Raw genomic sequence first — 27606 nt, 5'->3', positions numbered from 1 at the left:
CTTCTCAGCTGGACCTTTCCCACTACTGGGGGAGAAGCCCCCTGCTTCAATTCCCTCATCTGCAAAATGGGGATTCAATCCCTATTCTCCCTCCTAACTAATCAATCAATTGTACTTATTTAAGCCCTTACTTTGTGCAGAACACTTTACAAATGCTGGCGAAAATACAAGACAATATAACAGACATATTCCCTGACCCCAAGGAACTTACAGTCTAGAGTGGGAGGCAGATATTAACATGACTGACTAGTGCTCTGTACCCAGTAAGGGTCCAGTACATTCCTCTGAACACTGTAGGCTCCCAGTACACCCAGTGCTTCTTCAAAGGATGGTTTTTTATGGTATTTGCTAGGCACTTACAATGTGGCAACACTGGTCTAAATGATGGAGTAGCTACAAGATAAGTTCCACACAGTCCCTGTCACACATCGGGTTCGCAGTCTAAATAGGGGGGAGAACAGAACTGAGGCACAAAGAAGTAAAGCAACTTGCCCAACATCACTCAACAAGCAATTGACAGAGCAGGGATTAGAACCCAGGGCCTTCTGACTCCCAGATGCTCTTTCTGCTAGGCTCTGCTGCTTCTCATGTGAGATCATGAGAGTGTGAGAAACCTCATATTCAAGAAAACACATGCTGGTACATGAACCTTTTCCAAGGCTATGGGCAAATGGACCAGCAGTTTATTCTACAGTGGTTTCTTCTAACCCACCTCTGCCTCTTGTCTGCTATGTGACCTTGGACAAGCCACTTCACTTCTCTTTGCCTCAGTTTCCTTAACTGCAAAATGAGGATTCAATATCTATCTCCCTCTATTTAGATCGAGAGCCACATGTGGGACAGGGGACTGTATTGGCCTAGTTAACTTGTATCTACCCGGTGCTTAGAACATTACTTGACACATAGCAAGTGTTTAATAAATGCTATTTAAAAAAATGGGATAGTTACCAGATAACCAGTTAGGACCCACTCCATGTTCCACGTGTGGCTCACAGTCCAAGTTGGAGGGAGGAGCATTTAATCCTCATTTTACAGATGAGCTAATATTAATAATAGTATTGTGGTATTTATTAAGTGCTTACTTTATGCCAAGCACTATACTAACCGCTAGGGTAGATATGAGATCATCAGGTTCCACATGGGGCTCAAATTCTAAGTAGAAGAGAAAGCTGGTTTTGAATCCCCCATTTTACAGATGAGGTATTTGAGGCCCAGAGAAATGAAGCTACTGGACCAAGGTCAAACAGCAGGCAAGTGGCAGAGCTGGGATTAGAACCCCTGACCTAACCAAGCCCAAACAGATTTATGTTATTAGACTTGACCCTGGATGGTTGATCTATGCGTGGCCCACACCAAGCCAGCCCTGTTCCTATCAGGCCCTGTTTCTCAGCGTGGCAGTTGCTGCTTTTCCCATAGTACTGTGCGCATGATTTTCATGTTGCAGCTGTGTGGCTGACTGCCCAAGACAGCTGGTCAGGGCTGGGACTGAGGAGTCCACAGGGGTCCGCCCTTCACCCATGGCCTATGTCCATTCCTCTGGCTCCCCCCATCCCTCCCCCCCTCCCCCAGCTGTGCGTATCGGGAGCGGTGGGCCAGGGGAAGGGGCCTCGGACAGAAAGGAAGAGGAGAAGGGGAGGCAGCAGGGGGTTTGAGAAATCCCCATTCAGAAGCCAAGTGGCATGCTCACAGCCTCCAACACTTTTCTGGCGGGACATCGAGCATCTGTTTCTAATCTGAGATCCTGCTGAAGGAATCACTCACATTAGCACCAAGCCGTTCCCTTAGATCTCCCCCCTTAACCCCACATGGAACCGCCAGCCTAATTCCACCAACTCACGGATACACCCTCACTGGGGGAGAGAAAGCCACTTCAGTCAGTCAATTGAATTTATTGAGCACTTACTGTGTGTAGAGCACTGTACTAAACACTTGGGTGAGTAGAATACAACAATAAACAGACACATTTTCCTGTCTACAGTGAGCCTACAGTCTAGGGGGGGGACAGATTCAGCAGGGAAGGCATATGGCTAATTTGTGACCGCCCTCTTGCCCCCCGCCCTGCCATTCCCTCTCAAATCCACACATTCCCCTCACCATCTCTCCTTATTGCTTCTTCTGAAGAATAAGCAGTATGGCCTAGTGCAAAGAGCATGGGCCCGGGAGTCAAAAGATGTGTTCCAATCCTGGGTCTGCCCTTTGCTTGCTGTGTGACCTGGGTTCTTTTATATGGTACTCTCTCAAGCTCTTAGTGCAGTGTTTGGCACATAGTAAATGCTCAGTAAATACCATTGTTTGATTTTAATCCTGGCTTTGCCATTTGCCTGCTATGTGACCTTGAGCAAGTCAGTTCACTTCTCCTTGCCTCAGTTACCTCATTTGTCATTCATTCATTCAATCGTATTTATTGAGCGCTTACTATGAGAAGAGCACTGTACTAAGCACTTGGAATGTCCAATTCGGCAACAAAGACAATCCCTGCTCAACAATGGGTTCACAGTCTAAAGAGGGGAGACAGACAACGAAACAAAAAGAGTCTGGCTTCAAAATCATCAAGATAAATAGAATCATAGATATATATACATCATTAACAAAGTAGAGTATTCATTCAATCATTCAATAGTATTTATTGAGCGCTTACTATGTGCAGAGCACTGTACTAAGCGCTTGGGATGAACAAGTCGGCAACAGATAGAGACAGTCCCTGCTGTTTGATGGGCTTACAGTCTAATCGGGGGAGATGGACAGACAAGAACAATGGCAATAAATAGAGTCAAGGGGAAGAACATCTCGTAAAAACAATGGCAACTAAATAGAATCAAGGTGATGTACAATTCATTAACAAAATAAATAGGGTAATGAAAATATATACAATTGAGCGGACGAGTACAGTGCTGTGGGGATGGGAAGGGAGAGGTGGAGGAGCAGAGGGAAAAGGGGAAAAAGAGGGTTTAGCTGCGGAGAGGTAAGGGGGAGTGGCAGAGGGAGTAGAGGGAGAAGAGGAGCTCAGTCTGGGAGGAGCTCAGTCAAATAATATATACAAATATCCACAAGTGCTGTGGGGAGGGGAAGGGAGAAGAGCAGAGGGAGGGAGTAGGGCGAATAGGGAGCGGAGGAGGAGCAGAGGGAAAGGGAGGGCTCAGTCTGGGAAGGCCTCCTGGAGAAGGTGAGTTCTCAGTAGGGCTTTGAAGAGGGGAAGAGAGTTAGTTTGGGGGATGTGAGGAGGGAGGACGTTTCAGGTCAGTGGTAGGACGTGGGCCTGGGTCGACGGCGGGACCATGAGGAGGCACCATGAGGAGGTTAGCGGCAGGGAACCGGAGTGTACAGGGTGGGCTATAGAAGGAGAGAAGGGAGGTCAGGTAGGTGGGGGCTAGGTGATGGAGTGCTTTGAAGCCAAGAGGGAGGAGTTTTTGTTTCAGGAGAAGATTGATAGGCAACCACTGCAGATTTTTGAGGAAGGGAGTGACATGCCCAGAGCTTTTCTGTAGAAAGATGAACCGGGCAGCGGAATGAAGTATAGACTGGAGTAGGGAGAGACAGGAGGATGGGAGATCAGAGAGGAGGCTGAAGCAATAATCCAGTTGGGATATTATGAGAACTTGTGCCAACAAGGTAGCAGTTTGGATTTGAGAGGAAAGGGAGGATCTTGGCGATGTTGTGAAGGTGAGACTGAGAGGTTTGGGAGATGGATTGGATGTGTGGGGTGCATGAGAGAGCAGACTCAAGGATGACACCAAGTTTGCGGGCCTGTGAGATGGGAAGAATGGTAGTGCCATCCACAGTGACAGGGAAGTCAGGGAGAGGACAGGGTTTGGGAGGGAAGATAAGGAGCTCACTCTTGGACTTGTTGAGTTTTAGGATGTGGCCATGGGGATTCAATTTTTCTCCCTTACTTAGAGAGTGAGAGCTTTGTGGGACAGACACTGTGTCCAATCTCATTATCTCAAATCTATCCCAGTACTTGGAACAGTGTTTGACACATAGTAAGCCCTTAAAAATACCATTAAAAAAAGACTAAATGATGAGTTCCTCTATCACAGAGATGTCTTGGTTTTTCTAGGGAAGGATCAAATTCAATTGACAATTTAACAGAACCTAAGCTTCCACAGGATTAGATTCTCCTTTTCCAATTGATCAGTTAGCAGAACTTCAGCTTCCACAGAATGATTAAATTAGTGTTTTCCAGATGATTGTTTAACATACCTCAGCTTCCATTGAAGGGGCATCCACTTTCATAAAAGCCCAGCAGCCAAATTGAAAGCCATGTCTAAACATTTCATCACAGTTTCCTGAACATTTCATCTCAGGAATCCAGGGAATAACTCTGCTCTAACTGATCATTTGCTTGGTAACTGGGGAGGAAAAGAGAATATGCCTGCTAATTCTGTGGTATTGTACTCTTCCAAAGGTTTAGTTAAATGCTCTGCATATAGTACGTACTCAATAAATACAATTGATGGATTGACTGATAGAGGAACAGCATGGCTTAGTGGATAGAGCACAGACCTGGGAGTCTGAGGAGCTGGGCTCTAATCCCAGGTCCTCCACTTGTCTGCTGGGTGACACCAGGCAAGCTACTTCACTTGTCTGGGCCTCAGTTCCCTCATATGGGGAATAAGACTATGAGACCCACGTAGACAGCGATTCAGTCCAAACCTGATTAGCTTGTGTCTACCCCAACACTTAGTACAGTGCTTAAATACCTTTAAAAAAATACAGAATTTTTCCATCACCATATTTAAAAAGAAGATGCAAGATCCTAAGATAAAATTGAGAGTTCAAGTGAGCTAGACTCATATCCAAAGCAGGAAATGTTCTACACTTTTTTAGATTTCACAATGACACTGTGGCCTGTGATTGGCACAAAGTGCACTTATTTTGGCTCAGGAGAGACTCCAGGCAGAGAACTGAGGCTGAGGCTTAGCTAAGGCTAAGACATCTCCGTTGAGCCTCTTCCAACTTGAACTGTTTCTTCACAGTGTAGTCGTGGAGGTGAGGAAGGTGGTGGTGGGTCGTTGCGGGGGAGCACGAAGGTACCTAGGTGAACTGCGGGGTGGGTGGGGGGAGGAGGTGCAATGTTGTGTAAATCAGAGCGAAGATGACGAACATGGCAACAATTAGCAACCAGGCCCCAACTTTCTTCAGAATGGCAATTTTTAAAATGGATAGCTTCTTCCAAATTCGGCTCCCGATATTGGGCAATATGATGGCTGCATTCAAGTTCAAGCTCAGGATCCAAGTCATCTGAAAAGCATGAGATTTCAAATTACAAGCTTCAGGGCTTTCGGCAAAATGATTTTGCTAGAGGTATTGGAATCTGTAAGAATAGTACTGCCAGAGGGACCTTTTGACATTCCAAGCGTAGCTCTTAGGAGGGGATGAGAGACTGTCCAAAAAAAAAAAAAAGCCCACAAGTTTCTTGAGGGCAGGGAAACATGTCTTCTGTTTCTATTGCATCCTCCTAAGGGCCTAGTACAATCTCCTACTCTTGACAGTAAGCTCGTTCTGGGCAGGGTGCCTTTCTACCAAATCTGTTATATTGTGCTCTCCCAAGTACTTAGTACAGTGCTCTACACACAGTTAGTGCAATTGATTAATTGATAGTAAACACTGATAAGTACTGATTATTACTATGGTAATAATTAAAAGATTATTATGTGTCAAGTATTGTCTGTTCTAAGTGTTACAGTAGATAGAAGTTAATCAAGTTGGGCACAGCCTTTGTCCCATATGGGGATCATAGTCTAGGAAGGACAGAGAACAGGCATTGAATTCCCATTTCACAGATGAAGAAACTCATTTTCCCAGGATCACACAGCAGACAAGTGGTACAGCTGGGATTAGAACCCAGCTCTTTGCACTTGCTATTACCTGACATTGCTTCTCTGATCATGCTGATACTGATAGTGAAAGAGCAGGAAGCACCCAAACCCTGTCCTCTCTCTGACTTTGCATCACTGTAGAAGGCCCCACCATTCTTCCTGTATCACAAACCCATAACCTTGGTGTTATCCTTGACTCCTCTCTCCCATTCAACCCAATCCATCACCAAATCCTATTGTTCCCACCTTCACAACATGACTAAAATCCACCCTTTCCTCTTTATCCAAACTGCTACCAATTTAATACAATTACTTATCCTTTTCTACCTAGATTACAGCATCAGCCTCCTTGCTGACCTCCCAACCTCCTGTCTCTTTCCACCCAGTCCATACTTCACTGCACTGCCCAGATCATAGTTCTACAAAAATGTTCAGGACATGTCATTGGACTCCTCAAAAATCCCCAGTGGTTGTCCATCCACCTCCGTATCAAACAAAAACTCTTCACCATTGGCTTTAAAGTGCTCCATCACCTTCCCCCTTCCTACCTCACCTAACTTCTCTCCTACAATCCAATCCGCATACTTCACTCCTCTCATGCCAGCCTTCTCACTATGCCTCCATTTCACTTCTCTGTCCACTTACCCCTGCCCCATCTCCTGCTTCTGGCCTGGAATGCCCTCCCTCCTCAAATCCGACAATCATTCTTCCCCCACTTCAAAGTCTTATTGAAGGCACATCTCCTTTAAGAGGTCTTCCCAGACTAAGCCCCACTTTTCCTAATCTCCCACCCTCTCTGTGTTGCCCTGATTTGCTCCCTTAGTTCCTTCCCCCCACCCAGTCCCACAGCACTTATGTATATATCTGGAATTTTATTTGAACTGTCTGTCTCCCCTGTACAAGACTGTGAGCTCGTGGTGAGCAGGGAATATCACTGTTTATTGTTGTACTGTACTTTCCCAAGTGCTCAGTACAGTGCTCTGCACACAGTAAGCTCTTAATAAATACGATTTGATAGATGAATGAGATTCATTCATTCATTCATTCAATAGTATTTATTGAGCGCTTACTATGTGCAGAGTACTGTACTAAGTGCTTGGAATGAACAAGTCGGCAACAGATAGAGACAGTCCCTGCCGTTTGACGGGCTTACAGTCTAATCGGGGGAAACAGACAGACAAGAACAGTGGCAATAAATGAGATTGACTGTTGGGAATAAGGGATCAGGGTAAGTGGATCCAGGAGAGACTGATGATGATGAGGGAAGAATTTGGTCTAGTGGGTAGACCCTAGGCCTGGAAGTTAGAAGGCCCTGGGTTCTAATCCCAGCTCTGCCGCTTGTCTGCTGTGTGACTTTCGGCAATTCACTTCACTTCTCTGTGTCTCAGTTACCTCATCTCTAAAATGGGGATTAAGACTGTGAGGCCCATGTGGGTCAGGGGCTATTTCCAACCTGATTAGCTCATATCTACCCCAGTGCTCAGTAGAGTACCTAGAGCATAGTAACAAATAGTAACTTAACAAATACCCTAAAAAATTTGAAAAAAAATTCAAAGGATCAAGGGAAGAAGGAGTCGAGATGAAAGGAGATGTGGAGATGTTTCTAAGCCCCCAGCTTGTCCCTTGGACCGACTGGCAGCTGTATCAGGGCCCATTGGCTGGGATGAAACAAAATCGAGTGGGGTTTTCTTTTTTTCTTTCATTTAATGAGAAGTGAAGTGGTGTGTGAAAAAATGGTTTTGCTAGACCGTCTTAAAGAGAGGCCAGGAGGAATTCTCAAGCATAATATAACCAAATCGAGGAGACAAAAAAGTTCCTTTTTCATCAGCAACAGAAGCCCTGTTGAAGGGGAAATAGCTGCGGGCCGGCAGGAATGGAAAATTGGAAAATGTCAGCACGCACACACACGGCCCAAGCCTGCCTGTTTCTGGCTCCCACCTCATGATGGGCAGGACTGAGCAGTAAAAGAGCCTCTTTGTCTCCTGAGCACTGCTTTTCAAAGACACAGAAAACCTATCAGCATCCTTCGCCTTGACACGTGGGGCGTGACACAGAGAGAGAAAGGGAGAGAAGTTGGTTCCTGCCAGGGGAGAGAGATCAGCTGGGGAAGCAGAGTCAGCTGGCAGGTGGGTGACTGCTTCTGAGGAACATTCCTGTCCTCAAAGCACCTGGCTGAGGGGAACTGTCTAGGAGGAGTGAGGAGTCGGGGAATGATTCGCCCAAAATATGGGGTTTGTGGGCCAATTATGCTGGAGGTAGGGGGTGTAGAGGAGTGGTTGAGCCATTTGGAATCGAGATCAGATGCTTGCCAACACTAACAAGATCTGAGAAGGGGAAATTATTCATCCACATGCCCCCCTCCCTCCCAGAGGCTGGAATGACTATATCTCTTGACATCTGGCTTGGTGGCTCTCGGCCAGGGCAGGGAGACTGCGTGTGGGAGGGGACTAGGACCTTAGGGGGCTTGGGCTGCATCCTGTGATGCAGGGTTGCCTAGTGGATAGAGCCCAGGCCTTGCAGTCAGAAAGACTGGATTCTAGTCCCTGATGCACCATCTGTCTGCTGGGTGACCTCAGGAAAGACACAGCTTCTCTGGGACTTAGTCATCTCATCTGTAGAATGGGCTTTAAGCGTGTGAGCCCCATGTGGGACATGGACTGTGCCCAACCCAATTAACTTGCATTTACTCCAGCGCTTAGTACCAGTATTAGTATTAATAAGCACATAAATACCAAAAAAAAGGTCACTTCATTTCTCTGAGCTTTAGTTCCATTATCTGTAAAATGGGGTTGAAGATTGTAAGCCTCATGAGGGACATGAACTGTGTCCAATCTGATTAGCTTGTATATAACCCAGCACTTAGTACAGTGCCTGGCACATAGTAAGCACTTAACAAATACCATTTCCAAAAAAGGTATAAAAACACCCTGCCCTGTGACTCTGAGCCAGAAGCAGAGCCAGAGGTGCCCTGGGACCCAATGCTCCTCTGGGAATGGGCTGACCTTCTCCCCAGCTCTGAGCCAAGACTCCCCGAGCCAGGATGGAGTGGATGTAGCCGAGCACTGTACTAAGAGCTTGGATAAATCAATTATTTCTTTCCTTATTTTGGTTCTTACCACTTGTATCTATATTTTCTTCTTCTTCCCACTGTCTGCCTATGATTTGGGTCTGGTTTTCTGACCTTAATAGATTGAAGATCCTTGAGGTTTTTAGATGGTGAGCCCATTGTTGGGCAGGGATTGTGTCTATCTGTTGCCGAATTGGACATTCAAAGCGCTTAGTACAGTGCTCTGCACACAGTAAGCACTCAATAAATACAATTGAATGAATGAATGAATGAAAGAGGTCAGAATCTGAGTTGGGGGTTTTTTGACCATTTTATAGTCCTAAGCACTTCGTGCAAGTCCTCTCCATACATTAGGAGTCCAGTAAAGTGATTGCATGCAAGAGGCCCTCAGTACAGTGTTATTTGGCACGTGTCCAGTAAAAAATTAGTATATAGGAGGTGTTCAGTATAATGTTCTTCACACAGGTGCTCAGTAAGGTGTTTGCTGATTGAAAGACCAATTGGAAGAACAAGGAGACTCCCAGAACAGAAACACTGTGATGTGTTTCAAGGATATTTATTGAAAGTTTATTTTGTGCAGAGCACTGTACTAAGCACTTTGGAAAGGACAGTACAGTAGAGTTGGCAGACAAATTCTCTGCCCAACTAGAAGTAGTAAGTCTTGGTGCATAGAGCATGGTTCTGGGTATCAGAAGGACCTGGATTCTAATCCATGTTCTGCCACTTACTTTCTGTGTGACCTTGGACAAGTCACTTCACTTCTCTGTGCCTGTTACTTCCTCTGTGAAATGGGGATGAAGACTGTGAGACCCAGGTGGTAAAGGGTCTGTGTCCAACCTTATTAATAATGTTGGTATTTGTTTTTGATTAGTTTGTATCTACCCCAGTGCTCAGTACAGTGCTTGGCACATAGTAAGCGCTTAACAAATACCATTTAAAAAATGCATTTGGTGGGACAGTCACAAGATGTGAGTTTCATCCCACCATCAGAGAAGCCAGAGAGAAGCAGTCTTCAGACATCATCTGAGAAATTCATTCGAAACCTTTGATTCAGGCACTAAAATGGCATGAAAATCCCATTATGGAAGTGAAACTATTAACCTCTCAGTGGCTAGACACTTTTTTGTTTGTTTCACTGTAATGTTGGCATGATCAACCCCTGAAATCAGTTTCTTTCCTTTGCCATTTTTAGATAAAGTCTTACCGTGTTTGTCTCTAATATATAGCCCACAAGTGAGTGTATTGTTTCACATTTACACCTTCTGAAGTAAGATGAATGTGCAGATTTGGAGGGGAAGATTCTCAAGGTCATGAGAATAACGTTACCTCCAACTCACCACAGATTGACATCCTGGTCCAAGAAGGCCTTGTCCATATGGAGCCTGGGTTTCCACTGAGTGGCAGATCAAGAATGAGCAAACACAAACATTGTTTCAAAATGAGAGTAATGGCCAAGTCTTAGACTTAATGGGAGAAGAATAGCATAAGTTTATTGATGTCAAGTCAGAAACACATTTTTGTCATTAAATGAAATAATCAATCCGGGGAAAACCCCCTGTAAGTGTGTTTTACTAACGTAATGATAATAATAACTGTGGTATTTGTTAAGCATTTACTATGTGCCAGGCACTGTACTAAGCACTGGGTTATATTCAAGATAATAGGGTTGGACTTAGTCCCTGTCTCACAGGGCACTCACAGTCTTACTCCCCATTTTATAGATGAGGGGACTGAGGCACAGTGAAGGGTAATTACTTGCCTAAGGTCAAATGGCAGATAAGTGGCAGAGCTGGGATTAGAACCCAGGTCCTCCGACTCTCCAGGCCGAGCTCTTAAACACTTTGCTTGTGGCTGATTCAGAATCCTGGTACAGTCCTGAAGCCAAACAATAAAAGAAGCCTTCCTGAAGCATGATGTTTACTGGAATGAAATCAGTTCACACATCCAAGAGAGTCGACTTAGGAAATCAAACACTGATTCCACCTTTCACTTGCCAATCAACCAATCAATCGATCCAACACATTTATTGAGTAATAATAATGATGTTGGTATTTGTTAAGCACTTACTATGTGCAGAGCACTGTTTTAAGCACTGGGGTAGATACAGGGTCATCAGGTCGTCCCACGTGAGGCTCACAATCTTTATCCCCATTTTACAGATGAGGTAACTAAGGCACAGAGAAGTTAAGTGTTAAGTTAAGTTAAGCCCACAGTCACATAGCTGACAAGTGGCAGAGCCAGGATGAGTACCTACCATAAGCATCACCCTATACTAAGCACTTGGGCTGGTACGTTGGAAGCCAAACACACAGACTCTATCCTTCAGGACCTTGCAATTTTAATAATAATAATTGTATGTTTAAAGTGCTTACAAAGTAGTAATAGTAGTACAAAGAACCCAGGTCCTTCTGACCCAGTCCTGGGCTCTAACCACTTACCCACACTGCTTCCTCGAGGGCTTCCACATTAGACATTTCTTTTTAGTGAGTATTAGGGCAAATCTCTTGAGAGCAAGTCTGCACCTCCACAAGGATTCTCTAGACTCTAAGCCCATTGTGAATGGGGATCGTGACTACCAGATTTGCTGGATTATATGCTCCCAAGCATTTAGTACAGTGCTCTGAACATAGTAAGTTCTCTATAAAGTACCACTGACTGATTGACTGTAGACTGTCACTACAAACTGTCAGCTCCTTATGGGCAGGGAACATTTCTTCCAGGGTTATGGTATTGTACTCTCCCAAGTGCTTAGCGTAAACACTCAATAAATTTTAATGATCAATTGACTGATCAGGGAAATGCAGGTATTTTGGATATCCGTTTTCATCAGACTGCAATAACTCAATCCTATAGGCAGAAAATTGAAACTGTCTGAATTCTCTCAGTACCGACTGATTTCACTCCTTCCTCCTTGCTCTGTGGATTCAGGAGCTGGAGCGAACCAGAGATCAAGTTCACCTCCACGGGCTCCAGTTCACACATCTGACCAATTTTTTTTATGGTATTTGTTAAGCGCTTACTAGGTATGAAACATAGACCTAAGGATTGGGGGAGATACACGGCAATTAGGTCAGACACAGTCCCTGTCCCGCATGGGAATCCCAGTCTAAGTGGAACGGTGGGCAGGATCTGGTCAACCCAGCCAGTTTTATTCATTAATTCAATTTTATTTATTGAGCAATTACAGGGTGCAAAGCACTGTATTAAGCACCTGGAAGTGTACAGCGTAACGGTAGATTTTATGGTTCTATCTAGCCTTTTGCATTGGTGGGAATGAAGTAGGAGGTGGATGAGATGTGACATTTACCATTCTACATCTATCTGTAATCCTTCCAGCAGTGAAAAAAGCCCTGGAAGCCCAGGACAACAGTCAGCCCATGTCCAAGTGCTGAGAACACATGGTGCCTCTGAGTGAAATTCCCCTATCTCTGTAAAGCAAACAACTGTCAAACAAGAAGCATGACCATAAACATTGCATGCAATCATGTAAATGCCTAAATAGTGGATGATGGTCTCTAATGGGAGATGATAAATATGTTCAGTAAGGATAGCCCACCCACCCTCCCAGACTTGAGCTAGTGTCCAGATTTGGGGGATTTATTGAGAGTGTGGCACTGAGGGATGGGGCAGCTGGGCACTCTACTCCCTGCACATCCTTCATTCATTCATTCAATCATATTTATTGAGCACTTACTGTGTGCAGAGCACAGCACTAACTACTTGGAAAAGTACAATATAATAATACACAGTGGCATTCTCTGCCCGCAGTGAGCTTACAGTCTTTGTGGGGAGACAGACATCAATACAAATAAATTAAATTACAGAAATGTACAAAGTGCTGTGGAGTTAGGAAGGAGGAAGAGCAAAGGGAGCAAGTCACAGTGACACAGAAGGGAGAGACAGATGAGATTAAGTGGGACTTACTCTGGGAAGGCTTCTTGGAGGAGATGTGCCTTCATTAAGGCTTTGAAGGGGGGGTGTAATTGTGTGTTGGATTTGAAAAGGGAGGGTGCTCCAGGCAAAGGGCAGGATGGGGGGTAGAGGTCGGTGGTGAGGCAGGAGAGATTGAGACACAGTGAGAAGGTTAGCATCAGAGGAGCAAAGTATGTAGGCTAGGTTGTAGGAGGAGAGAAGCAAGGTGAGGTAGGAGGGAGCAAAGTAGTGGAAGGCTTTAGACCAATGACAAGAAGCTTTTGTTTGATGCAGAGCTGGATGAGCAACCACTGGAGTTTTTTGAGGAGCAGGATGATGTGTCCTGAATGTAGAAAAATGATCCGGGCAGGAGAGTGAAGTGTGGACTGGAGTAGGGAGAGACAGGAAGCTGGGAAGAGAGCAAGGAGGCTGATGCAGTAGTCCAGGAGGAATAGGATGAGTTACTGTATTAACATGATAGAAGTTCGGGTGGAGAGGAAAGGGTGGATTTTAGCGATATTGTGAAGGTGGAACTGACAGGATTTAGTGACAGATTGAATATGTGGGTTGAATGAGAGAGAGGAGTCGAGGACAGCACCAAGGTTACGGGTTTGTGAGACAGGAAGATGGTGTTGCCATCTACAGGGATGGGAAAGTCGGGAGGAGGATAGGGTTTGGGTGGGAAGATAAGGAGCTCTGTTTAGGACATATTAAGTTTGAGGCAACAGGAAAGCATCCAAGTAGAGATGTCTTGAAGGCAGGAGGAGATGTGAGATTGGAGAGAGGAAGAGAGATCAGGGATGGAAATGTAGATTTGGGTATCATCTGCATAGAGGTGGTAGTTGCAGCCATGGGTGTGAATTAGTTCTCCAAGGGAGCTGGTGGTACATAGAGAGTAGAAGGGGACCCAGAACTGGACCCTGAGGGACACCCACACTTAGGAGGTGGGTAGAGGAAGAACTTGCAAAGGAAACTGAGAATGAATGGTCAGAGAGAGAAGAGGAGAATGAGGAAAGGACAGAGTCAGTGAAGCCAAGGTTGGATGTTTCCAGGAGAACAGGGTGGTCCACAGTGTCAAAGGTAGCTAAGTGGTTAAGGAGAATTAAGATGGAGTAGAGGCCATTGGATTTGGCAAGAAGGAGATAAATGGTGACCTTTGAGAGTGCAGTTTCAATGGGGTGAAGGGGACAGAAGCCAGACTGGAATGGGCCTAGGAGAGAATTGGAGAGGGATTTTGACAGCAGGTGTAGACAACTTGCTCAAGGAACTTGGAGAGAAATTATAGGAAGGAGATGGAGATGGGGATGGGAGATAGGGAGGAGATGGGGTGATTACTGGAGGGAACCGTGGGATTAAGGGAATGATTTTTTAGGATGGGGAGACATGGGCATGTTTGAAAGCAGTGGAGAAGAAGCCACTGAAGAGCAAATGGTTGAAAATGGCTGTTAGGGAGGGAAGAAAAGAGGCGGTGAGAGTTTGGAAAAAGGGTGAAGGAATGGGGTCTGATGAACACGTGGAGGGAGTGGAATTTGAGACATCTACTCTAGAGGTACTGAAGGCAACAGGGGAAAATCACAAATATACGACTGTGGTGACCTCCCTGTTCCATTTTTTTCAATGATATTTGTTGAACGCTCACTATGTGCCAGGCACTGTTCTAATTGCTGGAATAGATACAAGGTAATCAGGTTGAACCTAGTCCGTGTCTCATACAGGGCTCACAGCCTTAATCTCCATTTTACAAGTGAGGGAATTGAGGCCCAGAGAAGTGAAGCAACTTGTCCAAGGTCACACAGCAGATGAGCGGAGGAGCCGATATTAGAACCCAGGTCTTTTTGACTCCCAGACCTGGGCTTTATCCACTAGGCCATGCTGGAGTAGATACAAGATCATCAGATCAGACCCAATCCCTGTTCCACATGGGCCTCAAAGTCTAAATAGGAGGGAGAATGGGTATTGAATCCCCATTTTATGGAGAAGCAGCATGACCTAATATATAGAGCATGGGCCTGGAATTCAGAAGAACCTGGGTTCTAATTCCAGCTCTGCCACTGTCTGCTGTATGACCTTGAGCAAGTCACTTCACTTCTCTCGGCCTCAATTACTTCACCTGTAAAATGGGGATTCAATTCCTGTTCTCCCTCTTACTTAGATTGTTAGCCCCTTGTGGGATCTGATGATCTTGTATTTATTCCAGTGCATAGTACAGTGTTTGGCACATAGTAGGTTCTTAACAAATACCACGACTGTTATTAAGAGAGGTTCATGTGATATTTTGAAATGTTTTTTGTTAAGACCATATTATGTGGTAGTGCAGTACTAAGCACCGGAGTAGATATAAGCTAATCAGGTTGGTCACAGTCCCTGTCCCCCATGGGGCTCACAGTCTTAATCCCCATTTTACAGATGAGGTAACTGAGACCCAGAGAAGTTAAGTGACTTACCCAAGGTCACACAGCAGACAAATGGCAGACCAGGGATTAGAACCCAGGTCCATGCTCTAACAACCAGACAATGCTGCTTCTTAATATGACATGTCAACCGAGTTCTGTTGAGGCCGCTTGATACCCTAAACATTGCCCTGAGCCTAACGGTTGGGAGCAAGAGTTTGTCTCTAAACTTCAGCTTCTCCCAGCTGAGCTTTAGCAAACATTCTTGAGTTGTTCAGTTACTTTAGAAGAGGACTTCTTGTGTGAGACATAGCTGTTTTACGTCTACTGCGGTATGAAAAGTGGAGGCACCGTTATTTGCGCTCTCCTATTATTGGTTAAATATTATAAACTGAAAGGTACATTGTTTAAAGGTGGGATTAGGCCGTGAGTAAGTATATAGCCCACTATATCCAAAAGGCTTCACTTGTACCCAAAAAGGCAAGCCAGGTCTAATAAACATACATGCAGCATTCAATGTAGCTCACTGAGTTTATTCTTAGGTAGTACATAATAAACTCTTCTGAGCTAATTCTGTCTTCTCCAAATTCTAGTGTAAAGCACATGATGCGCTTCAGGATTTTGTCCTAGCTTTATCTCTCACAACTACAATTATTATTTTATTATTATTATTATTCTCCCTTAGACTGTGAGCCCAATGTGGGACAGGCACTGTCTTACCTGATTACCTTCTATTTACCCAAATGTTTAGTAGAGTGCTTGGCACATAGTAAGCAATTCCTGCTCCACCACTTATCTGCTGTGTGGCCTTGGGTAAGTCACTTAATTTCTCTGTGCCTTAGTTACCTCATCTGCAAATTAGGGATTAAGACTGTGAGCCTAATATGGGACAAAGACTGCATCCAACCTGATTTCCTTGTATTCACCCCAGAACTTAGTACTGTGCCTTACCTATAGTAAACACTTAAAAAATACCACAATTTATTTTATTATATGCCATACTTATTATTATCATGAGCAATGGAGGGGACTCAGGGCAGAGATGAAGTTCTAAAACTGAGGCCCTGTAAGGAATTGATTGTAGTGCTAATGGTTTTCAGTAAACTACTCATAGGCTCTTATTCACTATCATCATCATCCTCATTATCATCATGGTATTTATTGAGCACTTACTGTGTGCTTACTGACTGTACTAAGCATTTGGGAGAGTAATAATAATAATGTTGGTATTTGTTAAGCGCTTACTATGTGCAGAGCACTCTTCTAACTGCTGGGGTAGATACAGGGTAATCAGGTTGTCCCACGTGAGGCTCACAATTAATCCCCATTTTACAGATGAGGTAACTGAGGCACAGAGAAGTTAAGTGACTTGCCCACAGTCACACAGCTGACAAGTGGCAGAGCCGGCATTCAAACCTATGACCTCTGACTCCTAAGCCCAGACTCTTTCCACTGAGCCCAATACTACAGAATCAGTTGATAAGTTCCCTGCCCACTTCAAGCTTAGGTTCTAGAGGGACAATCTGTCTTCAGTTAACTGACCAAGTTTATTGAGTGGTTACTGTATACAGAGCACTGTACTAAGTGCTTGGGGCATTCCAAAACAACAGAATTGGAAGACACGTTCCCTGCCCGCAATGAGCTTACAGTCTGGAGGGAGAGACAGACACTAATATGAATGAATAATTTGTAGTATATTATCTCTGAAAGCTGAATGGTGAAAAAACAGAATAGCAAGAACATCGATTCTTTGGAAATGTGGTGTTGGAGAAGGTTTTTGTGAATATCGTGGACTTCCCAAAAAACAAAAAATGGATTTTAGAGCAAATTAAGCCAAAGTGGTCTTTGGAGGGCCAATTAATAGACTTAGATTTGCATATTTTGGACACATCATTAGGAGGGCTAATTCTCTGGAGAAGACAGTAATGCTAGGAAAAGTCCAGGGAAGACATGGAAAAGGCAGACCAGTAGCTAGATTCACTCATTCACTTGTATTTACTGAGCACAGATGAACTGTACTGTACTATACTGTACATAGCACTGTTCTATGCTAGATGGATAGAGACCATAACAACAATAACGGAAGAACCATCAGGTTGCAGATTATGGCAGAGGAGAGGATGTTCTGGAGAAAGTATATCCACGGAGTCACTTTGAATCAGAAATGACTCAACAACATTCAATAATAATAAATATATTATGTATAGATATGTACATATGTACTGTGGGGTGAAGATCAGATGCCCAAAGGATGCAAGTGCTCACCCTGTGTTACTCCTGGAGCATGGAGTATAACACAGTGCAAAGTGCACACAAGCACTATGTGTACAAAGTCAACTCAGGACCAAAATGACTGTAACACAAAGCCAATAATAAGTCATAGCCAAACAAGGTGGGAGCTTCCCAGGAAAACTGCCTTATTAGTCTTTGTGGTCTTTGCCTCCCATTTTAGCTAGCTATTTTCAGGATTCCTTCTCACCCTGCCTACTATGCAGGGTAACCTAAATGGTTCTTCAGAATACAACCTTTATCACAGAAAGTGCCTCTAGAACATAAACTTGTTATGGGCAGAGAACATGCCTGCTAATTCTGTAGGATTGTACTCTCCCAAGAGCTTAGTACAGTGCTCTGCTCATAGTAAGCAGTCAAATGAATAGCATGGATTAATTGATTGAAGGCATAGCCTTAGCGGGTGATAGCTTGTCTGTCTCACTCTACCTCACCATAGTGAGGTGTGAGTCAGACATCAGAGGGTATCATGGTTAAGATTTTTTATGGCATTTAAGTGCTTACTAAGTACCAGGTACTATAATAATCGCTGGGGGAAAATACAAGCTAATTGGGTTGGACATAGTCCATCTCCCCTCCCACAGAACACCTACTCAGTGCAGAGCACCATACTAAGTGCTTGGGAGAGTCCAATAGAACAGAACTGATGAGACACATTCCCTGCCCACAAGGAGCTTAAAGTCCAGAGGGCGTTACAGACATTAATAATCAGTCAATCAATGGTATTTATTGAGTGCTTACTGTGTGCGGAGCACTGTACTAAGTCTTTGGGAGAGTCCAATAGAACAGAACTGATAGATGTGTTCCCTGCCCACAGAGAGCATACAGCCTAGAAAGAGCTGCCCCTCTTCCAGGAGGAGACTGGTTCTCCCCTCCTTGGTGACGAGCAAAGCCCAGAAGGGACTCAGAGTCCTTCCGATTCACTACCAACCTGCAAGAGACCCTCTGACTCAGATCTAAGACTCCAGGGTCCCTGGACCAAGCTTATCTGGCCAACATGCATACCCAAGCCTTCCTCCATCTAGACCGAGGGTAGATCTCCAGAAAAGCCAGGTCTTGAAGCCGGGAATCCAAATGAAGTCATCTCTCCCCTCTTTGCCTTTTGGAACCATTAATTCTGTTCCCCAGGGTGATGCTGGCATGAAAGACCGAAGGACCCTGGAACTCACTGGAGTTTTATCCTCTTTAATTGCAATATAAGGTATGAGGTATGAGTTCAGAGAGTCATATGGCTTCTCTCTTTTTGTATTTTTGAAAGGGACATTCAGATGGTTCATAGCAAGTGTGCAGGCTAAGGCAGGGACAGAAAATTGAGATCCTCTATAAACTGATGATACTTTGCACAATGCAACTGTTGTACTCTTCCAAGCACTTAGTACATTTCTGTGCACACAGTAAGTGCTCAATAAATATTACCAACTGACTGGCAGTGCAACAGAAGCTGTACACTCTGAATCACGTAAAAGAAATAGCGCATGGTTTATCAGTAGTAATAATAATAATAATACTGTTGGTATTTGTTAAGCGCTTACTATGTGCCGAGCACAGTTCTAAGCACTGGGGTAGATAGAGGGTAATCTGGTTGTCCCACGTGAGGCTCAATAATAATAATTGTGGTATTTGTTAAGCACTTACTATGTGCCAGACACTGTACTAAGTGCTGGGGTAGATACAAGGATATTAGGTAATTGCATTGAACACAATCCCTGCCCCCATTGAGCTCAGATTCTTAATCCCCATTTGACAGATGAGGTAACTGAGGTACAGAGAAGTAAAGTGACTAGTCCAAGGTTACACAGCCAACATGTGGCCGACTGGGAATAGAACCCAGGTCCTTTTGGCTCCCAAGCCCATGCTCTATCCGCTGGGCCATTCTGCTCCCAAGCCTATTGGGAAAGTAGATTGATCTTGCCAGATTCTGTCACAGAGTTGGGTGCCCCCAATTCAACCTGTACGGAGCATCTAGCAGGGTGGTGACTGCCATAAAGATGCCACTGGCAGTGAAGTTCACCTATTGGTGCATGTTTGACTTACCACACACAGCTTGTCTCTGGCTTTGCTGTCACCTTAATCATGTCATCTAAATTTCTGTTAATAATAATTATATCTGTGGTATTTATTAAGCACTTACTATGCCAAGCACTGTTCTGAGTGCTGGGGTAGAACAAGGTAATTAGGCTGGACACTGTCCCACCTGCGTCTCATAGTCTTAATCTCCATGTTACCGATGAGGGAATTGAGGCACAGAGAAGTGAAGTGATTACCCCAAGGTTATACATCAGGCAAGTGGTGGAACCCGGATTAGAACCCCCATCCTCTGACTTTCAGGTCTGTTCACTTTCCACTAGGCCATGCTACTTCTCGTAAGTTCGTTGTGCCTTCATGCTTCACAGTCTTTTAGCAGTGTCTCCTGCATTTTCCTCTACTCCTCTGTCTGCCCCAGGTGTGAAGCAGTATTTTAAGGAGCTATAGTTTGTTCCACCTTAAATACATTTTCTCTGCCTCCCTTGGTTTTGGGGGTCTCCCTTTCAGCTCATCCTACCACCCTTGTTCGGCTAATAACAATAATGATTATGTTATTTGTTAAGTGCTTACTAAGTGCAAAGCACTGTTCTGTCTGTTCTGTACCCCAAAGCACTGTACCCCCACAAAATAGTCATATTTATTGAGCCCTTACTGCATGCAAAGCATTGTACTAAGTGTTTGGGAGTGTACATTATAACAACAGGCACATTTCCTGCCTACAATGAGCTCACAGTCTAGAGAAGGAGACAGACATTAATATAAATAAAATAAATAGAAAAGTAAATAAATTACATATATGTATATGTGCTGTGGGGATGGGAGGGAGGATGAGTGAAGGAGCAAGGAAGAGTGGCACAGAAGGGAGTGGGAGAGGAGGAGAGGATGGCATAGTCAGGGAAGGCTTCTTGGAGATGTGCCTTCATTAGGGTTTTGAAGTGGGGGAGAGCAATTATCTGTCTTATATGAGGATGGAGGGTGTTCCAGGTCAGAGGGAGGATGTGGGCAAGAGGTGGGCAGAGAGATAGATGAGATCGAGGTACAGTGAGAAGGTTACCATTAAGAAAACAAAGTGTGGGGGCTGACTTGTAGTAGGAGAGTAGCACAGTGAGGATGGAACAGGCAAGGTGAATAAGTGCTTTAAAGCCAATAGTGAGGAGTTTTTGTTTAATACAAAGCTGGATGGGCAAACACTGGAGTTTCTCTAGGAGTGGGGAAACATGGTCTGAACGTTTGTGAATGAAAATGATTTGCGCGGCAAAATGGAGTATGGACTGGAGTGGGGAGAGATAGGAGGCAGAGAGATCAGCAGGGAGGTTGATAGAATAATTAATGTGGGATAGGATAAGTGCTTGCATTAATGTGGTCGCAGTTTGGACAGAGAGGAAGGGGCAGATTTTGGCGATGTTGTGAAGGTAGAACTGACCAGATTTAGTGATGGCTTGAAGATATGGGTGAAACAAGAGAAAGGAGTCAAGGATAATGCCAAGGTTAGGGGCTTGTGAGACAGGAAGGATAATAATAATAATAATGATGGCATTTCTGCTGCCTTTGACACTGTCGACAATCTCCTTCTCCTCAACACGTTATCCAACCTTGGCTTTAAGGACTCCGTCCTCTTCTGATTCTCCTCATCTCTCTGGCCATTCATTCTTGGTCTCCTTGGTGGGCTCTTCCCCCCTTTCCCATCCCATAACTCTAGGGGTTCCTCAAGGGTCAGTTCTTGGTCCCCTTCTGTTCTCCACCTATACTCACTCCCTTGGTGAACTCATTCACTCTCACGGCTTCACCTATCATCTCTACGCAGATGTCACCCAAATCTACATCTCCTCCCCTGTTCTCTCTCCCTCCCTCCAGGCTTGTATCTCCTCCTGCCTTCAGGACATTGCCACCTGGATGTCCACCTGCCACCTAAAACTCAACAGGTCCAAGACTGAGTTCCTTATCTTCCCTCCCAAATCCTGTCCTCTCCCTGACTTTCCCATCACCGTGGATTGCACTATCATCCTTCCCATCTCACAAGTCCGCAACCTTGGTATCATCCTTGACTCTGCTCTCTTTTTCACCCCACTCATCCAGTCCATCACCAAAACCTGCAGGTGTCACCTTCACAAAATCACCTTCACAAAATCACCAAGATCCACTTTTTCCTCTCCATCCAAACTGCTATCTTGCTGGTACAATCTCTTATAATGTACTGACTGGATTATTGCATCAGCCTCTTCTCTGATCTCCCATCCTTCTGTCTCTCCCTTCAGTCAATACTTCACTCTGCTGCCCAGATTATCTTTCTACAGAAACACTCTGGGCATGTCACTCCCCTCCTCAAAAACCTCCAGTGGTTATGTATCAACCTTCGTATCATGAAACAGAAACTCCTCATTCTTGGCTTCAAAGCTCTCCCTCACCTTGCCCCCTGCTCCCTCACCTCCTTTTTCTCCTTCTTCTACAGCCCACCCCTAACACTCTGCTCCTCTACTACTAACCTTCTCACAGTCCCTTGTTCTTGCCTGCCCCACAGTCGACTCCTGGTCCTCGTCCTACCACTGACCTGGAATGCATGCCCTCCCTCCTCACAGCTGCCAAACTAACTCTCTCTTCCCCTCTTCAAAGCCCTACTCAGAGCTCACCTCCTCCAGGAGGTCTTACCAGACTGAGCCCTCCTTTTCCCTCTGCCCTTCCTCCCCTCCCCATTGCCCCTACTCCCTCCCTCTAATTTTGCCCCTTCCCCTCCCCACAACACTTGTGGATATTTGTATATATTATTTATTGCTCTATTTTATTAATGATGTGTATATATCTATGATTCTATTTATCTATTTTGGTGGTATTGATGCCTGACTACTTGTTTTATTTTGCTGTCTCCCCCTTTTAGACCGCTGTTAGAGCCAGCTGTTGGGCAAGGATTGTCTCTATCTGTTGCTGAATTGTACATTCCAAGTGCTTAGTACAGTGCTCTGCACACAATAAGTGCTCAATAAATAGAATTGAATGAATGAATGAATTACTGTTAAGCACTTATTATGTGCCAAGCACTATTCTAAGCAATGGAGTAGATACAAGGTAATCATGTTGTCCCACATTGGGCTCACAATCTTAATCCCCATTTTACAGATGAGGTAACTGAGACACACAGAAATTAAGTGATTTGCCCAAAGTCAGTCAGCTGACAAGTGGCAGAGCTGGGATTAGAACCCACGACTGGTGCTGTCAACAGTAATGGGAAAGTGATTTGGGGGTACAGGGTTTGGTTGGGAACATAAGAAGTTCAGTTTTAGCCATGTTAAGTTTGAGGTGAAGATCCAATTAGAGATGTCTTGAAGGTAGGAGGAAATGTGAGACTGCAGAGATGGAGAGAGATCAGGGCTGGAGAATTAGATTTGGGTGTCATCAGCATAGAGGTTATAGTCGAAGCCATGTGAGTGAATTAGTTTTCCAAGGGATTGGGTGTAGATGGAAAAAAGAAGGGACCCACACTGAATCTTGAGGGACCCTCACAGTTAGGGGGTGGGAGGCAGAGGAGGAGCCTGTGAAAGAGACTGAGAATGAGTGGCCAGAGTAATAGGAGGAGAATGAGTAGAATGAGTGTCAATGAAGGAGGGATTGTCTCTATCTGTTGACAAAGTGTGCATTCCAATCATTTAGTACAGTGCTGTACACATAGTAAGCGCTCAGTAAATACTATTGAATGAATGAATGAATGAATGAATGAATGAATGAATGAAGCCAAGGCTGGATAACGTTTCCAGGAGAAGGAAGTGGTTGACAGTGTCAAAGGTGGCTGAGAGGTCAAGGAGGATTAGGATGGAGTAGAGGTCATTGTATTTGGCAAGGAGGAGATCATTGGTGACCTTTGAAAAAGCAGTTTCTATGGAGAGGGCAGAAGCCAGATTGGAGGGGATCCAAGGAGAGAATTGGAGGAGAAGAACTTGAGGCAGGGAGTATAGGCAGCTTGCTCAAGGATTTTGGAGAGGAAGGGTAGGACGGAAATGGAACGATAAGTGGTGGGACCTGTGGGGCCAAGGGAGGATTTTCATTCATTCATTCATTCATTCATTCATTCAATAGTATTTATTGAGTGCTTCTATGTGCAGAGCACTGTACTAAGCGCTTGGAATGCACAATTCGGCAACAGGCAGAGACAATCCCTCCTACTGATGGGCTTAGCGTCTAATCGGGGAAGACAGACAGACAAAAACCATAGCAATAAATAGAATCAAGAGAATGTACACCTCATTAACAAAATAAATAGGGTAATAAAAATATGTACAATTGAGCAAATTAGCACAGTGCTGAGAGGAGGGGAAGGGAGAGGGAGAGGAGCAGAAGGAAAGGGGGGAAAGGAGGTTTAGCTGAGTGGAGGTGAAGGTGGGGGCAGTGAGGCAGCAGAGAGAGCAGAGGGACAAGAGGAAGCTCAGTTTCGGAAGGCCTCTTGGAGGAGGTGAGCTCTCAGTAGGACTTTGAAGAGCGGAAGAGAATTAGTTTGGCAGAGGTGAGGAGGGAGGGCATTCCAGGACAGCGGGAGGACGTGGGCCAGGAGTCGACGGCGGGATAGGCGAGAACGGGGGACGGTGAGGAGGTGAGCGGCAGAGGAGTGGAGCGTGCAGGGTGGACAGTAGAAAAGAGAAGGGAGGAGAGGTAGGAGGGGGCAAGGTGATGGAGAACCTTGAAGCCTAGAGTGAGAAGTTTTTGTTTCGTGCGGAGGTTGATAGGCAACCATGGGAGGTTTTTAAGGAGGGGAGTGACATGCCCAGAGAGTTTCTGCAGGAAAATGATCTGGGCATCGGAATGAAGAATAGACTGGAGCAGGGAGAGACAGGAAGAAGGGTGATCAGAGAGAAGGCTGACACAATAATCCAGCCGGGATATTATGAGAGCATATGGGGCTGATTTTCAGGATAGGGGAGACATGGGCATCTTTAAAAACACTGGGGAAGAAGCCACTGGAGAGTGAACTGTTGAAGATGGCAGTTAAGGAGGAAAGAAGGGAGGGGGCAAGTGTTTTGATGAAATATGAAGGAATGAGGTCTGATTCACAGCAGAAGAGGCTGGATTTTGAGAGAAGACAGGAGATTTCCTTGGAGACAATGCTGGGAATGGTGGGAGAGTTGAAGAAGGAGAGGGGAGGACTGGAGAGAGGCAGGGGAGATTTTTGGGAGATCACGCCTTATGAGTGTCAGTTTTATTGATGAAGTAAGTGACCTTGTTATTGGGGGCAAGGGATAGGGTAGGCGGAGAGTCAGGGACCTTTAGGAGGAAGTTAAATGTCTGGAATAGGATGAGGGAACTGAGGGTTGAGGGAAGTGAAGTGATTTGCCCAAGGTCATACAGCTAACATGGTGGAGCTGTGACTAGAACCCAGCTCCTCTGACTCCTAGGCCTGGGCTCTTTCCTCTAGGCCATGCTGCTGACATCCATCTAGTCACAAGTCCCTCTGGGCTCAGCTGTGCTGAGGTGGAGTGTGGCTTCACTGAGGGGTGATTGATCTCATTTTAGGCTCTTGCCATCTGTGACTCTGTTTTCTATTTGATGTTGAGTTTGGCCATTCATGATGCTGATGGAACTGCTGAAGGAGCTGAAAGTGGCAGCTGTGGAGTTGGGGTGGGCCTTGTTGAAGTGGTAAGAAACATTTATCAGAACCCAAGCTCTGCAGACCAGGGTCTGGTGTTCATCCAGAGTGTAATGGCAGTTTTTTTTTTTTTATGGTATTCTGGAAGTGCTTACTATGTGCTGGACACAGTACTAAGTCCTGGGCTAGATTTGAGATAATCAGGTGGGACATGGTCCCCATCCCACATGGGGCTCACAGTCTTAATCCCCATTTTACAGATGAGGGAACTGAGGCACAGAGAAGTGAAATGTCTTGCTCAAGGTCACACAGCAGACAAGTGACAGAGCTAGGATTAGAATGCCAGGTGAGTTTTTCAACATCATTTTGAGAAGGAGCGTGGCCTTAAAGAAAAAAACCTGCCCTGGGATTTAGAGGATCTGGGTTCTAATATTAGCTCTGCCAATTGCCTGCTGGATGACCTTGGGCAAGTCATTTAACTTGTTTGAACCTGAGTTTCCTCATCTGTGAATTGGGAATTCAATACCTGTTCTCCCTCCTACTTAGGCTACGAGTCCCATGTGGGACAGGGACTATCTCCAACGTGCTAAACTTGTATCTACCCCAGTATTCAGGATAGTTCTTGATACATAGTAAGCATTTAACAACTGCTATTAAAAAAAAGAGCAGACACATGTTTTCAGTATGCATTTTGGGTAGCACGCTGTTAGGTATATACCTCTTGCCCAAGGTCACACAGTAGACGAGTGGCAGATCCTAGGTTGCAGATTAGAACCCAGGTCCTTCTGACTTCCAGGACTGTGCTCTGTCCACTAGGCGACACTGCTTCCCTGCTTCTAGGCCCAAGGCCGAGCAAGGATTAGAATCTAGATCCTCTGACATCTAAGTCTGGGCTTTTCCCACTAGGCCATGCTGTGAATTTTCCTGAATATAGAGTTTGTTTCATATTTCAGGCTTTATTTTTTCATTATGGGAGAAATGAATATATTTCAAACTAGATGAGGTTGGAGGGGGAAACTCCCTCAGAAGAAATAAGCATTTTCTGACCTGACTTTCAGAACTTGAAAGCTCTTCAAAGTGTCCAATAATCTTGTTCCCCTGTTTCTCCAACTCTAACAAGCTTCTCTCATCCCACTAACAGGGATGCAAATTCTCATCCCATGTGCTAGTCTCACACGCTTATGCAACAGCTGGGGTAGACTGGAAGCTCCTTGAGGGCAAGGATCATATCTTCCAGTTCTATTGTATTGTATTTTCCAGGCGCTTAGTACACTGCGCTGGACATTTTAGACAGTATAGATTCCCCTCTAGGCTGTACTCTAGTTGTGGGCAGGGAATGTATCTGTTTATTGTTATATTGTACTTTCCCAAGTGCTTACAGTTCTATGAACGCAATTAATGTGTAATTAGTATAATGGAATGAATGAATGAATGAAGTAAGCAACCAGTAAATACCAGTGGAAGGCAACCCCTTTCCCACGACTTCCTGCTAGTCTGGAACTCCCTCCCCCTCCCTATATTTATGCCAGATCGCCATTCTTTCCACCTTCAAAGCATTACTAAGGTCACATCTCCTCCAAGAAACCTTCTTTGATTAAGCCCTCTTTTTCCCAGCTATTTCTCCCTTATGTGTCATCCATGCACTTGGATCTGTGACGTTAGGACTTTTGATATTTGCCCCACTCCCAACCCCACAACATTTATGTAAATATCTTTAAGTTATATATTATAAATTACTTATTTGTTCATATTAAATAAATGTATTCATTATAAATAAATAAAAAATTAATAATATCTATCTCCCAACCCCCCTGACTGAAAGCTAGTTGTGGACAGAAAATGTGTCTGTTTATTCTTATGTTATACTCTCCCAAGAGTTTAGTACAGTGCTCAATAAATATGATTGATTGCTTAATTGATATTAATGTCTTTCTCCCCCTCTAGACTGTATGTTAGTTATGAGCAGGGAACGTACCTGTTAATTGGGTTGAACTCTCCCAAGCTCTTGGGATAATAATGTTGGTATTTATTAAGTGCTTACTATGTGCAGAGCACTGTTCTAAGTGCTGGGGCAGATACAGGGTAATCAGGTTGTCCCACATGGGGCTCACAGTCTTAGTCCCCATTTTACAGGTGAGGTAACTGAGGCACAGAGAAGTTAAGTGACTTGGCCACAGTCACAAAGCTGACAAGTGACAGAGCCCGGAGTCGAACCCATGACCTCTGATTCCGAAGTCCACACTCTTTTCACTGAGCCACACTGGAATAGTGCTCTGCACATTGTAAGTGCTCAATAAATATGATTGATTGATTGACTGATCGATCCCTCCAGGAGACAGAGCAGTGAAATATTAGACAGAGCCAAGAAGATAAAGTTTTCTCCAGCAGAAACTGTACGTTGCCATTTCAACATACCAATTGGAAAAGTTTAAAAGGGCAGAAATAGCTGGTGTCTTCCCTAATTGGTCTGGTAATGCACCCCCTCTAGAGTGTAGGTTCATTATGGGCAGGGAATGCATTTGCTAATTCTGCTGTACT

General features: G+C 44.8%; 1 long non-coding RNA gene across 2 annotated transcripts in view; it reads left to right on the top strand.

Annotated features, from left to right (window-relative positions):
* Nucleotides 1–27606, top strand: part of LOC103170244 — a 161940-nt gene that overhangs the window by 128092 nt on the left and 6242 nt on the right. The window lies entirely within an intron of this gene.

The sequence above is a fragment of the Ornithorhynchus anatinus genome, chromosome 4 (assembly GCF_004115215.2).
Source record: "Ornithorhynchus anatinus isolate Pmale09 chromosome 4, mOrnAna1.pri.v4, whole genome shotgun sequence".
Classification (NCBI taxonomy): Eukaryota; Metazoa; Chordata; class Mammalia; order Monotremata; family Ornithorhynchidae; genus Ornithorhynchus; species Ornithorhynchus anatinus.
The sequence above is the reverse complement of the archived record's forward strand: the minus strand, read 5'-3'. Positions and strand labels throughout refer to the sequence as shown.